The 14,628-nt window shown below is 47.3% G+C and overlaps 1 protein-coding gene across 7 annotated transcripts in view; it reads left to right on the forward strand.

Annotated features, from left to right (window-relative positions):
- The window catches only part of DISP1 (dispatched RND transporter family member 1), a 192,051-nt gene that overhangs the window by 87,364 nt on the left and 90,059 nt on the right, over positions 1 to 14,628 (forward strand). The window contains exon 1 of one of the 7 annotated variants that reach the window (XM_058701247.1): positions 11,327 to 11,448. The exons of the other annotated variants lie outside the window; for them this stretch is intronic. The gene's annotated coding sequence lies outside the window, so the exon portion shown is untranslated. Of the gene's footprint in view, positions 1 to 11,326; positions 11,449 to 14,628 lie in introns of those variants that run through there. 7 annotated transcript variants of the gene reach the window in all.

Raw genomic sequence — 14,628 nt, forward strand, 5'->3', positions numbered from 1 at the left:
CCAAAAATAAAAAAAAAAAAAAAAAAAAAAAAAAAATAAATAAATAAATAAATAAATAAACATTAAAATTTTTTTTTTTAAAAATAACAACTTCCTAGGTCTCCATTCCCTGGAATTCTTATTCCTTCGTGTGGGCCTTTATTTCTCCAAGTTTTTATTTCAAAATAATTTTAAACCTTCAGAGAACTCAGAGAGTTCCCCTTGACTCTTCACCTAGCTTTTCTTCCTGTAACCCGATGAGACTGTAGCCCAACTGTTAAAACAAGGAAACGAACACTATCACCATACTATTAACTGACCTGTAAGCCTTGTTTGAATTCTGCCAGTTTTCCCATTTATATCCTTTCTGTGGCCGAGGATCTGATCTAGGATCCCACGCTGCACTGAATGGTCTTGCTTTCCTGGTCTCTTGCAACATGTGCTCATAGCTCTTCAGTTTCTTTCTTCCGCAACCTTGGTAATTTTGAAGAGCGAGTTTTAGTTTCTTGGTCAGTGTCCCTCAATTTGGGCACGTGTGGTGTTTTCTCATGACTGTATTGAGCTTATGCCACAGGAGAGAGCTGTGCACGTGTCAGTACATCACATCAGGGGGTGTATGATGTCAGTAAGTCTTGTTACCGATGGTATTAACTTTGATTACTTAATGTTTCTGCACAGCGATTTTACTCTGTAAAGTAACTATTTTTTCCTTTGTTATTCAGCATCTCATGAGGAGATCTTTGCAAATACCCTGTTTCTCAACAAAAATTACCTCGAGGCGGAAGTACCATAGTAACCCTTGCTGCATTCAGGAGCATCAGTGATTTGGCTTTCAAATACCCTGCTCTTCTCATCAGGGTTGGGACTCTTCTGTGCAACAAGCGTCACTATGGGATTGGCTTGATTTTCTATTTTTACTGCTCCGTCTACTCTCAGCAGTTGGGAAGCCACCGTAAGAACTGCCCCTTTCCCTCACTTACTTGCTTATATTCCTGTGTCCCCGTGAGTATTTGTTTTGTGGGTTTCCGTCCCTCACCGTCACTTGCTCACTTTCCTGCTGCAGTCGTTGCAGCCTTGGCCGTTGGGAGCTCCTGTCTTCTTTCCATATTTCCTTAAAAAAAAATTTTTTTTAACATTTATTTATTTATTTTTGAGACAGAGAGAGACAGAGCATGAACGGGGGAGGGGCAGAGAGAGAGGGAGACACAGAATCGGAAGCAGGCTCCAGGCTCCGAGCCGTCAGCTCGGAGCCCGACGTGGGGCTCGAACTCACGAACCGTGAGATCGTGACCCGAGCCGAAGTCGGGCGCTTAACCAGCTGAGCCACCCAGGCGCCCCTCCACATTTCCTTTTTTTTCTAGCACGTATATGCTTTGAATCATCACAAGATATTCCAGGCTCCAGGCTCGTCTTAGTTTTACCTGCAGTGGCTCTCAAGTTCCAAGGGTCTCGGGTTTCTTTTACCAGAAGATGGTGTTAGAAACCAAGGTCGGGGGCTGAACGTGCTCCTTGCTGCTGGGGTGTTAGTGCTTGGAGGCCCTTGGCGTGCACAGGGCTAGTAAGCACACATGCGTGTGCCAGCACGTCTGTGTGCACACATCTGTTTCTGTACCTGTTGAGATACACGTATCTCTCTCTGTGTATATTTACACACACACAACCGTGAGTTTGTGAGTTCTTATCTCTGATTCAGATCCAGTAGGACATGGTTCTTCCTAACCTTCCCCCTTCTCTTACTTGTGACCCTTTTCTCCGGCAGCGAGAAACTTGGCTCCCACTGTCTGTAATATATTTTACTTGTTCACACCGTGTGTACACAAAGAGCAGTGACTCTACCTGGAGGCAGTTTTGTCCCCAGAGGGCCATTTGGCAATGTATAGAGACATTTTCAGTCTTCACAACTCAGGTGGGGGAGCCTAATGGCGTCTAGTGAGTAGGGGACCGCCTGCACGCACAGGACAGGACGAAGAATGAAATGGACCACAGTGCCAGCAGTGCCGGTGTTGAGAAACCTTGAACGTCAAGTAGTTTCGGAATGGCCGTTTACCCCTGTGAAAAATAAATTCACTGGGGCGCCTGGGGGACTCTGTTTGGTTAAGCTTCTTTCTGACCGTTGGTTTCGGCTCAGGTCATGATCTCACGGTTCGTGAGTTTCAGCCACGCGTCGGGCTCTGTGTTGACAGTGCAGAGCCTGCTTGGGATTCTCTCTCTCTCCCTCTCCCTCCCTCCCTCCCTTTCTCTCTCTCTCTGCCTTTCCCTGCTCATGTGCATGCTTTCTCTCTCCCTCTCAAAACAAAAACACAAAAAACAAAAACAAAACTTATAAAAATGAATATACTAAGTAGCATATAGTATTTGTGTAGTTATTTTTTTCTTTAGTCTTACAGCATTTATTCAAAACAGTGTCATCCAGAGTTTACTTGGGTTCGTTCCTTCCCCCACTTCCTTTAGTATGGTTGTTACTCACTTAGGATACAGTTAGGGTCACGGTTACTGTTTGTACTCAGTTGGGGTTTGACTGATTGAATATGTTAAACGTCACGGTTCTAAAAGAGCAGTACACAAAGATCCGTTCCCAAGGTGGGAATCTGTTTCCACTATCTGGGTCCCCAGATGATTCCGATACTCACCTTGTTCAGAACCGACGGTGTAGCTTATGGGCTTTGAAGTCAGACCTGAATTTAAACCCAGTCTCTTACCAGGTATGTAATGTCGGGTAGGTCCCTTTCCACCTCTGAGCCTGTACTTCCAAGGGTTGTTGTGACAATATGAAAACATACATGCAGTGTTCGTCACAATGCCTGCACACGGCACCCAGATGAGAGCTGATCTCGTTCTTGCACGTATCCATTTAACAAGCAAGTTGTGTTGCTGCTGTGTCCTGAGGCCCCAGACTGCTTCCTCATGAGGCCGAATAACGAAGACGCTGTTCGTGCCTTTGAGTAGTTCACCTTCTAGGGAGGTTCTTGGCAGTTTTGCAGAAGGTACAATGGCCATTTCCTACATTGATGTGCGATATAAGAGACTAGGATAGTAATAAATCATTTTATGGAAGCTTGTCCCTAGAAAGCCTCACTGGTGCAGACTGTGTGTGCACTTGTCTGGTGAGCTATCGTGGTAAGAAACAACAATCTAGAGACACAGGTAGTATGCGTCTCAGACTCTGTCAGATAGAAGACATTCCAGGCTTCTAAGGATGTCTAGATACCAGGCCATTTGAGTGAAGTTGAATTCTCTAGTGAGTGTCTGTAGTCCGATGTTTAGCGTTCTTAGATACCAGGCATTCAAGTGATTTTTTAATGGGTGCTTTTCAATTTCATTATGTGTACAGATCATCTGGGGATTTAGTTAAAAAGCAGAATCAGAGTCGGTAGATGTGGACGGGGGCCTGGGAACCTGCGCTTAAAATTTTTTTTTTTTTTTTCAACATTTTTTATTTATTTTTAGGACAGAGAGAGACAGAGCATGAACGGGGGAGGGGCAGAGAGAGAGGGAGACACAGAATCGGAAACAGGCTCCAGGCTCCGAGCCATCAGCCCAGAGCCTGACGCGGGGCTCGAACTCACGGACTGCGAGATCGTGACCTGGCTGAAGTCGGACGCTTAACCGACTGCGCCACCCAGGCGCCCCTGGGAACCTGCGCTTATACCAAGCTCCCAGCAGATGTAGTTGGCCGTGGGTCCCACGTTGAGTCATGAGAGTTACTGCACGACTTTGAAATTGTATTTTCTGGCTTTCGGTCCTAGTTCTTGTACTTACTAGACATGCGCCTGTTAGGAGTGGTTAATTTCACTCTGCATGTTGTATGATGTTATTAGCTATCGAACTCAACACATTTTAAATTAACAACGTGAAGACAAGCCTCCAACAACTAATTGGTAGAATCGACAGACGAGTGTCATAATTTGGTGTTGCAGCTAAGGATGTCCTTCTTCCATTTGATCTACATTTTATCTGTGAGACTTCCCCCCACCCCCACCCCCATTGTGACAGCCACTGACACGGATACCTAAATAAACGAAAATTAGGACCAGAGTTTTGTTTTGTTTTGTTTTGTTTTGTTTAAGTAAGCTCTACGCCCAACGTGGGGCTTGAACTCACGACCTGACAGCAAGAATTGCCCGCTCTACTGACTGAGCCGGCCAGGTGCCCCAGGACCAGAAGTTTTAAAAAATATATACGTATGTTAACACTGCTCTCACTATATTCATGTATAAATAATAAATAAAAAATGTTTTAGTGGAACAGTTTTTGAACTACCAATAAATGAAAGAGAATAATGTATTATTTACATTATCCTGTTAAATTTTCTGATTTGTTTTTTCTTAATTAATTTTTTGGTATAGAAGTACATTTCTGTAATTTATATTGTAAATCGAGGGTATGTGCTCAAGGGTACTTTACCCATGAAGGGTGGAAGAAGAAAGTTTAGATTTCACTGCTATGGAGCAGAGAAGAAATGGCTTTCTTTTGAAAAAACACTGAGGGCAGATGTTAATGGTTTGCCACTCGAACTAAATGAAGCTCTCCTTAGGGTGTTTGCAGGGTATCTGACACTGAGAGACTGTGATTCCCTTGATGTAGTGTAGCTGGAATTGGGGGCCCTTCACTTGGAAGTAAATGTTTGTGGTGACACAGCGTCCCTCCCCTCCCCGAAACAGAGGGCAAGGGACCCTAGAATTGAGGTGACCGGCTAGTTTATTACATTAACTAAATGGAGTTGACCTAGTCCCGGTTCATGAGGGTTCTAAGGGTCTTCGGAAGAAAGCAGTTGTTAGAGGTGAGTGTACACGGATTAGCCTGCCTGCTTGGGGCCCCGCTTTTCTCGGTCTTTGAGCCCGAGTGCCCAGACTTTGCGCTCCGTGGCACCTTTTACACTCTTAAAATTGGTGGAGGATCTCAAGGAACTTCTGTTTATATGAGTTACAGCCATCAGTCGTTAACCACAGCAGGAATTAAAACAGAATTTTAAAATATTCATGAATTCATTAAAAAGATAAAACTATTGCATGTTAACATAAATAACATATTTCATGAAAAATAACTGTATTTCCCAAAAGAAAAATTAGAAGAGTGGCATTATTGTACATTGTTTACAAATCTCTTTAATGTCTGGTTCACTAGAAGACAGTGGATTTTTCTCTCTGCTTTTACACTCATTCCACTCCCTCTGTCACAATATGGCTCATCGTGTAGCCTCTGGAAAACTCTGTTGGACACTCATGACCCATGAAGAGGGGACCGACATCACGTAGATCTGACCTTGCTGGCATCCTGGAGGGGCCTGTGGGAACCCAGGGTTTCCCTTCATCCTGGGCTAAGGAGGGAGTTGCTGTGGCTGTTTGTGGCCTGCACAGGGCCAGGGGCTGGGTCTGCCTCTCTGGAGAGGCTCGGCAGGGAGCTTGGTGGGGGCGCGGCTAGGGGTGCCTTCTGGGTGCCCCATGTTCTGTTTCGGTCTCCCGGGCTGTTACAGGTCTCAAATCAAGCTTCGTGGCGCTCTGATAGCCCACAGGCTGCCTGGGTGTGTATCTGCTGAGTCCAGTAAACTCTTCTGGACGAACCTATTCCAGGTTCACTGAGAAATCAATTAAATGCATAGAATTTGCTCAGTTTCTAGTTTTTCTCTTATAAATTATTCGTATCTGTTCTTTTTGTTAGTCAACATTAGCTGGAAAGACAAATGAAAGTTTTATTATTAATGCAAGACCTTGAAATGATCATACAAAATTGATACACTTGTTTTTTGTTGTGATATATAGGCCCTTGGTTGAGTTTTGTTAAAGATATATATATACACGGTAATATCTTCTGCAATGAAATTACTCCTAATATGTTGCAGAATTAAATATATCCCGTTTTATGCCACGTCATGTGGAGTCCGCCTGGTATTTCATAAAGAGTACCGTGATGTTCTGATGTTCTGCCCAGTGAAGAGGTTTGAAAACCCTGCAGAGGGCGACCTGGGAGGCGATGTTCAGGCGAGAGCTGCTGCGTGCGATGTAGCACCCGGAGCCCCCGCCATCGCGGCCGTGGGGACACGGGGCAGAGACTCGGCGATCCCTCTCCGGCCCGCTGATGGGGCTGACACTCAGGCTCCTCCCGTGTCTCTCCTCCATGGTTTCCTGATGCTGATGGCAGACGGGGCAGGGGCAGGGACCCTGAGTATTGGCTGCCGGGAGACAGGGAGCCCAGCGGCGGGGACAGCTGCCACAGCTGACCGTTAGCACTTGTTTCGTTGGCTGACGATTCAGGCCCCGGCGCGTTCAGGGAATGTGTGCGGACCTACCGTGTGCTTTAGAATCACGTCGAAGAAATCGACACACTAAAGCTGGGGTTCACAGGAAGCTGCACCGACTGTAAGAAGACCGTGTTTGCATCTCCCTGGTAAATAAAACCTGCCTTTCTTCCTCCGGGAGGATTAACTAGCCGGGAGGCTGCTCTTTGAAGCTGCTGGACTTGCACAGGCCCGGCCGGCAGCCCAGAGGTGGAGGAAGCCGGTGTACTTTGATGTCAGAGCTGATTTCAGACCATCTTAGGTTGCGTTTTCTTTGAAGCACCGTGACTCTAGGCGACCTCTGCGCACGTAGGGCCAATCAGTTGACCTAGAAAAGCCTAGAAAGAAAAGGCCTTTGCCGAAAGGGAGTTGAAAATAGCTACAGGTTATTTGAAATCTCATGTTTACTTAAAGAGTTTTGAGAGAGATTATTTGGAGTTAATCTAGTTTCCCTAAAAGCACGAGATGAGTTGTTCAGAATGATTTCTTGTGGGAAGTTATGATTGGATGTGATGCGTCCCTTGGAATTCTCTGGGCTCCGGCAGATCTGACTTGCAGATATTTCTGGGAGGGGCCTGTTTAGGGTTGGGTGCACAGCTGCATAAACACGGAGTGTTTTAAATAAAGGGTTTTGAGTCGGAAAAAATAAACACAGAGGCTGAAGGTTCAGTTCAGAGATACGGAGTTACCAAGTTTCTTTTCCCTGATGTCAAGTTAATGGGAAATTGGAAACCGAGAGCTGGTCTGTGTTACCCTCCTACACGTTAAAACGTTGCTTGTCAGGACAGGCACATTTTTAAAATACTTGTTTGAATACCTGAATTATAAGCCTTATTTTCCTGCCAGCTTGTCACCCTTCTGAATGGTTGTTCTGATTACACAGCATCTGGACACTTCTCAACCAGTTGGGATTAAAAGAAGCTGGTCAAAGTGTTTTCTTCTCCCTTTGCTCTTAACGTCCGCAGGCCCGGGTACTTTCTGGTTTCAGGCATGATAGTTTCTTGAACTAAGTATTTATAAATATCACACTGCTTTTTTTAAAAAAACTTTAATCTTTTTTTAAAATCTATTTAAATTAAAAACAACAACTACGTTTCTCCTACCCTCTACTCCCTCTCCCCACCCCGCCACCCCTGGCCCCTACCAATCTATTCTGTGTACCTTTGAGCTTGGGGTGTCTTAGATTCTACAATAAGAGAGATCATACGGTGTTTCTGTTTCTCTGTCTGACTTATTTCAGTTAGCATAACGCCCTCACAGCCCATCCATGTTGTTGCAGATCACAAGGTTTCATACTTTTTTATGGCTGAGTAATATTCCATATTACATGTATACACACACACACACACACACACACACACACACGCCACATCTCTATCCAGTCGTCTGTCAGTGGACACGTGGGCGGTCGTAAATTGTGCTACAGTGAACATGGGGGGTGCAGATATCTTTTCAAGTTAGCCTTTTCATGTTCTTCAGATGAGTACCCAGAAGTGGGATTGCTGGGTCGTAGGGTAGTTCTGTTGTTAACTTTCTGAGGACCCTCCACAGTGTTTTCCAGAGCAGCCGCGCCCGTGTGCATTGCCACCAACGGTGCACGGGGGGTCCCCTTTCTCCGCAGCCTCGCCAGCACCTGTTGTTTCCCGGGTTGTTGATCTTGGCCATCCTGGCGGGCGTGAGGTGGTATCTATCTCATCGTGGCTTTGATTGGCGTCTCCCTCATGATGGGTGACGTTGAGCATCTTTTCGTGTGTCTGTTGCCATCTGTGTGTCCTGTGTGGAAACATGGCTATTCGGGTTGTCTGCCCATTTTAAAACCACATTTTTTTTCTGTTGAATTGTGTGCGTTCTTTACATATTTTGAATATTAGGCCCTTAGCAGATGCATGGTTTGCAAATATCTTCTCCCACTCAGTAGGCTGCCTTTTCGTTTTGTGGATGGTTCCTTTTGCTTTACTACTTAAAAACACCACGTTGCTGTTGTGTTTAATGTTTTCATGCTCAAAATAATGATGTCTCTGAGGATGGAAACAGAGCATTTTCCTAACTTAGCAGGTGGGAGTGGGGCTCAGGGGTCACAGTAGGGGAGGAGTGACCCTGCCCTGGCCCTTCTTCAGCCACTGCTCCTGCTTCCGCAGGGACTCTCCAGGGGGCCGGGCTGCTTGGTCTTTGAAATGTCGGTTATGGAACTCACAGCTGTGGGAAGGGAGGGTCAGCAAAGTGGGTCAGAGTGGGTCTGGTCTGCCTGAGGGTCAGCAGCAAGCCGGCTTTTCATACCCGTCGTTTCATTCGAGACCATCCCCAGTAAAGGCTCAGCTTTCTGGACCGACCCCAGGCAGCGACCCGCTACGAAGAGACGTGTGCGCAGCGGAGGGAGGCCGCCGGTAGTGTCTGCTTTAGGGTGAGCCTCACACGTGATGTGCCGGCCGCTACGTCGTGTGAGCGAGACGGAGCCATTGTCTCCGTGGACGTGCACCGTATGCACACGTGTGTGGAACACACCGTCTTCTCAAGAGTACACGGTTTCTTTCTTGAGAGACAGGGCGGGGGAGGGGCAGAGAGAGAGGGAGACACCGAATCCGAAGCAGCTCTAGGCTCCGAGCTGTCAGCGCAGAGCCCGACGCGGGGCTGGAACCCACGAACCTTGAGATCGTGACCTGAGCCGAAGTCAGCCAGCTGAGCCACCCAGGCTCCCCTAAAAATGTTTTTCTTAATGTTGCCAGCATTACCTCAGCAATATGTAATATTCAAAGGAAGACAGTTTTCACTGTTGACAATCTTGAAAAAAAATTCTTAACTTCTATTTTGCTGTTTCAGAGCAGAAACCTTAAGGAACAAACTATTGAGAAGTTTTGTACCTGCGAATCTAAATCATTTTGAAATCAGTCATAACTGAGAGCTGTGCATTTTGAGTTCTTTTGTTGAGAAGTACTCTTTTTTTTTAATTTTTTAATGTTTATTTTTGAGGGAGAGAGAGAGAGAGCTCAAGCAGGGGAGGGGCAGAGAGAGAGAGAGAGAAAGGGAGACACAGAATCCGAAGCAGGCTCCAGGCTCTGAGCTGTCAGCGCTTGAGTCATGAACTCCGAGATCGTGACCTGGGCCGAAGTCGGGCACTTAACCGACTGAACCACCCAGGTCCCCTGTTGGCAAATCTTCTTTAATATTAAATATCAGCTGGAAAACAGAAGTAAATGATGAATAGTGTATTATTACTAAAAGAGATTTCCTTTAGTGTGTAGAAGATTACAATCTGCAGACTTCTACCATTTTTAACTGATTATAGCTTCCTTATAAGGAACTGCCCATCATTGTTAAACAGGCTCATTTATTCAGCCTGTGTAATTGTCCACTTCGTTCTTCGTGACCGACTTTTTGTTACGTTTTGCGCTGGAGACACAGTCAGAAGTGAGTGGAACACACATCTCTTACTGTTTATCACCCGTTCATTTAACGGATAATTCTTGGACACCAGCCGCGCACCTGACGCTGTTCTGCAGGCTGGGGTCGTGGTCCGTGGAGGAAGAAGCAGTCAGTAAATAATGGGTGCTTAAGCTAATTCCAGAGAGGGATCAGTGCTTCACAGATGGGGAGGGCTAATCCGCTAGATCTTTTAGGCTGCTCTGCGTTACAGAAGATGCCAGGACGACTCATCACACACATAAATACGATAAATGCCGAGCAGGAAAAGCAGAGTCCTGTGAGACTGTGTAAGTGAGGAGGGGGGGACTAGTCCATTCCAGGGAGACGGGAGAGATTCCTGGGGGAGGTCACATTTGAGCTCGGATTTGAATGTTGGCTAGGCGTGCTGGTCTCCAGGGGCCGCCACATCAGGGCCACAGACCGGGTGGTGTAAACAATGCGGAATTATCGCCTTACAGTCTGGAGACTGTAAGTCTGGGATGAGGGCCCTCTCTTCAGCTTCTAGTGATTTGCTGGCAGTCCTTAGGGTTTCTGGCTTGTACACTCGTCACCCTATCTCCACCTTCACCCTTACACGGGCATTCTCCCTGTGCTGTTCTGTGTCCAAGCTTCCCCTTTTATAAGGATACCAGTCGTATGACCTCATCCTGAGAAATTACTCCGTATTGGCCCTGTTTCCAAATGAAGTCACATTCTGGGGTGTTGCGGGTTAGGGCTTCAGTATATACATTTGGGGGACACAGTTTAAACCACAACACCAGGAGTTTGCAGAATGAAGAGGGAGGGGAAACCTTTTTGTCAGGAAGGAAGGACAGCACGTGAGGGTCTTGTGTTGCAAAGAAGCGTGGCTCACTTAAGGACGGACTGGGGAGGACATGCAGTGAGGTGGCCCCAGAACATTCTGAAGGTGGGACAGGTATGGAGGCCACGTGGGCCCGGAGCATGGCCTGAAGGAAAATCTCCAGGTGGCAACACCCAGTAGACAGAAGTTTGTGCGTGTCGATCAGGAGAGAGGCTGAGGCTCCAGAGAAGGACCTGGGCTCGGGGTGTTCGGGGTCAGACTTGGCTAAACTCACTCAGGAACAGTGTCTCCGACGGGAGGGCTGGGACGGTGTGAGGAAGGTGTCGGAACAAGAAGCCCACGAAATGGCAGAGAGCGACATGAGGTCGAAACACCTGGTTGCAGGGGCGTCTGACGCTTGGTTTTGGCTCAGGTCACGACCTCATAGTTTGTGGGTTCGAGCCCCACATCGGGCTCTTTGCCGACAGCGCGGATCCTGCTTGTGATTCTCTCTCTCTCTCTCTCTCTCTCTCTCTCGAAAATAAATACTTAAACTTAAAAAAAAAAAAAAAAGAAAAAGAAAAAGAAAGAAATACCTGGATGGAACGCTGCTCAGAAAACCGAGTTCGAGGGGCGCCTGGGTGGCGCAGTCGGTTAAGCGTCCGACTTCAGCCAGGTCACGATCTCGCGGTCCATGAGTTCGAGCCCCACGTCAGGCTCTGGGCTGATGGCTTGGAGCCTGTTTCCGATTCTGTGTCTCCCTCTCTCTCTGCCCCTCCCCCGTTCATGCTCTGTCTCTCTCTGTCCCAAAAATAAATAAAAAACGTTGAAAAAAAAATTTAAAAAAATAATAAATAAATAAAATAAAAAAAAAGAAAACCGAGTTCGAGGTGTGCCGGGAAGGAGGGACTGGCCGGTGGGGTCAGATGCCAGGCGGAGGTCGAGTCGGGCAGCTGAGAAGAGATTTGACATCAAAGGCCCGCCCGTGTAGGAGGTGAGAGTGAAACCAGGCTTTTGTGTGTTGGGGACGGAAGAGAAGATGGCGATGCGGAAGTACAAGTGAGTGTGTGTGTGTAAAGTGCACATTTGCACACTTGCAGAGAAATATTCAGGCCTGCGGGCGGGGTGCGGGGGTGGGGGCAGGGGCACGGACCCGCGAGGCCAGATGGCGCAGTGGGAAGGCGAGCAGATGGGCTGTGCTGGGAGGTGGAGACGCGGAACAGAGGCCGTCGTCGCTTCCCGCTTCCCCGGGTGGAGAAATCGGGAGAACCGGCAACACTCTTACCCTCCCGCCGGCGGGTTCGCAGCCGGGCCGAGGCGCTGGTGCCACGGGTCCCGCTGACTGCAGGCCCCGAACCGGAGCAGGAAACGTGGGCCCCGGCGGCGCGCCCGGGGCGCGTTTCCGGGACGCGCGGTCGTGCGGCTGGGGCGCTTGTTCCCGCGTGTGGTCAGCCTCGGCTGTTGTCGGCGGAGCAAACAAGGGTAACAAGCGCGCTCGCGTAGTGGACTTGGCCTGAGTCCAGTGGGGGGGGGGGGGGGGTTCCAGGAAACAACAAATGTTCGCAGCCAAGTGCGTTTGTAAGCGGACAGTCTGGACGTGCCATTCTCTCTGTAGCAGATTCAAACGTTACGTTATTGGAACACCAGCTGAGTGTGCGTGCTGCGGGTTTCCAGGGCTTGGCACTTGCTACAGGCTCCGATTACTGTGACTTGATTACTGTAAATGCTCTCGGGGAACAGATGCAGGAAGGTGTGCGTGTGGCAGTGGAACACTCCGACGGGGGATGGAATCCGATCTACAGAGTCAGTTAGCAAAGCAAGGTCGACCTTACCGGCAAGGCCACAACCAGGGCAAGCAGACAAAATAATTTCACTGTTAAAAAAGGAAACGGATGTGGAATTTAAGAAACAAAACAAGTGAACAACAACAACAAAAAAGGTAATCCAAGAAACTGTCTTTTGTTCTGTTTATTTTTGAGAGAGAGAGCACACGAGCAGGGGAGAGGCAGGGAGAGAGGGAGACACAGAATGTGAAGCAGGCTCCAGGCTCTGAGCGGTCAGCACAGAGCCCGATGCGGGCTCGAACTCACAGACCAGGAGATCATGACCTGAGCCAAAGTCGGACGCTTAACCGACTGAGCCACCCAGGCCCCCCAGAAACAGACCCTTAACTATAGAGAACACAGTGCTGGTCACCACGGGGGAGGGGGTGGGGGGACGGGAGTGAAGGCGTGCGCCTGTTGTGATGAGCACGGTTGACGTGTGGACGTGTTGGATCACTGTGTGGTACGTCCAAAACTAGTATTACACCATATGTCAGCTACCTGAAATTTTAAGAAAACAAAAAAGGAAACGGGTTTAAATGAAGCAAAATGTACCCAAATGCCCAACTTAGAGATTACACCATGTGTGCAAAATGAAGGGAGTGTTTCTATATCTGGATCATTTGTCATGAAACAAAGGTCAAGACCGTCACGGTTTTGTGTATTTTGAAATTTTCATTAAAAAAAATGACTTGAAAAAATGGGCACCTGGGTGGCTCATGAGGTCAGTTAAGCTCAGGTCATGATCTCACGGTTTGTGAGTTGACAGCTCAGAGCCTGGAGCCTGCTTCTGCTTCTGTGTTTCCCCTCTCTCTGCCCCTCCCCCACTGGCACTCTGGATTGTGACGGGCCAAGCGTGCTATGGTTGGAGACGGCCGACCACGGAGGAGCCTGAGGGAGCGCGGTCCAGTTGAAGGCCAGGGGAAGCACTTCGGGGAAATTGTGAAAGGGTTAATGATGAGCCTTCACAGAGTGAGTCCCCTTGGCTTATATTATTATTTTAAAAGTAAGTGATCATTTTTAAATACTGAAATACACACTCTTGCCATTTTTCTCAGTCTGTTACTATCCCTTTTTGAAAGGTTGCTGGGAATACATGAGCACCAGCAGTAGCCCTCGTTCTGACTCCTTAGACCAAGATGGAGGAAATCATGTACAGTTCGCCTCTTTAAAAGAGCACGACTGATGGAGACAAACAGATAAATAGAATAGAATACAGAGTCCAGAAATAGATCCACACACATATATGGCCAGCTGATTTTTCAACAAAAGCGCCAGAGTCATTCCATGGAGAAAGATTAGTCTTTTCAACCTCTTGCGATGCTGGACTAAGTGGATCTCTTGGGGGGTGGGGGGTGGGTTGGACAACCCTTGACCTCTGCCTCACAGCAAATACCAACGTTTTTTGAAAGTAGATCGTAGACCTAAATGTTATAAAACCTAAAACCAAAACTTACAGAACGAAACATAGTCTTTGTGAACTTAGAGTAGGCAAAGATTTTTGTCTTAGTCCATTCAAGCTTCTGTAACAAAGCAGGACAGATTGGGGTGGCTTATCAACAGATTTTCTCACCGTCCTGGAAGCTGGAAGACCAAGGTCAGGGTGCAGGTGGGGTCGAGCTGTCTTCTGGTGATGAAATTTTCATTGTGTCCTTATGTGGCAGAAGGGGCCAGTGTTCTCCCTGGGCTCGCTTGTGTAAGGGCACTGATCCCATTCACGAGGGCCTTGTCCACATGACCTGATCACCTCCTAAGGGCCCACCTCCTGGTATCATTACATTAGGATTTAACATATGAATTTGGGGGGAGCGGACACATAACAACTTCCTAGGACAAAGAAAACCACTATTCATATGATAAAAAAAAAGTTTGGATAATTTGGACTTAAGACTGTATACGTTTCTGCCTTCAAAAGTTATTATTTAAAAAATGAAAAAAACAGGGCATAAAGTGAGGCAACGTCTGCTTGTGTCTAGAATATTTAAAGAACGTTAAGAATACAGTAATAAGACAATTTAAAAAAAATGGGCAGACTTGAAAAGACACTTCAGTTATTTAAAGTTCACAATGAGGGGGAGCCTGGCTAGCTCAGTTTGTGTAGCGTGTGACTCTTGATCTTGGGGTTGTAAGTTCGAGCCCTACGTTGGGTGTGGAGATTACTTAAAAATGAAATCTAAAAAATAAAATAAAATTCACAGCAAGATATAGGCTCCAGAATGGCTGACGTTAAAAAGACTGGAGAGAAAGCAGAACAGGGGGGACGTTTTCGATGGGAGAGTACACACAGCATAACCACTTGCAAAATAGGCAGTTCCTTAGTAAACACACGTGGTTCCATCCCTACCCATTTA

The sequence above is a fragment of the Neofelis nebulosa genome, chromosome 15, assembly GCF_028018385.1.
Source record: "Neofelis nebulosa isolate mNeoNeb1 chromosome 15, mNeoNeb1.pri, whole genome shotgun sequence".
Taxonomy (NCBI): Eukaryota; Metazoa; Chordata; class Mammalia; order Carnivora; family Felidae; genus Neofelis; species Neofelis nebulosa.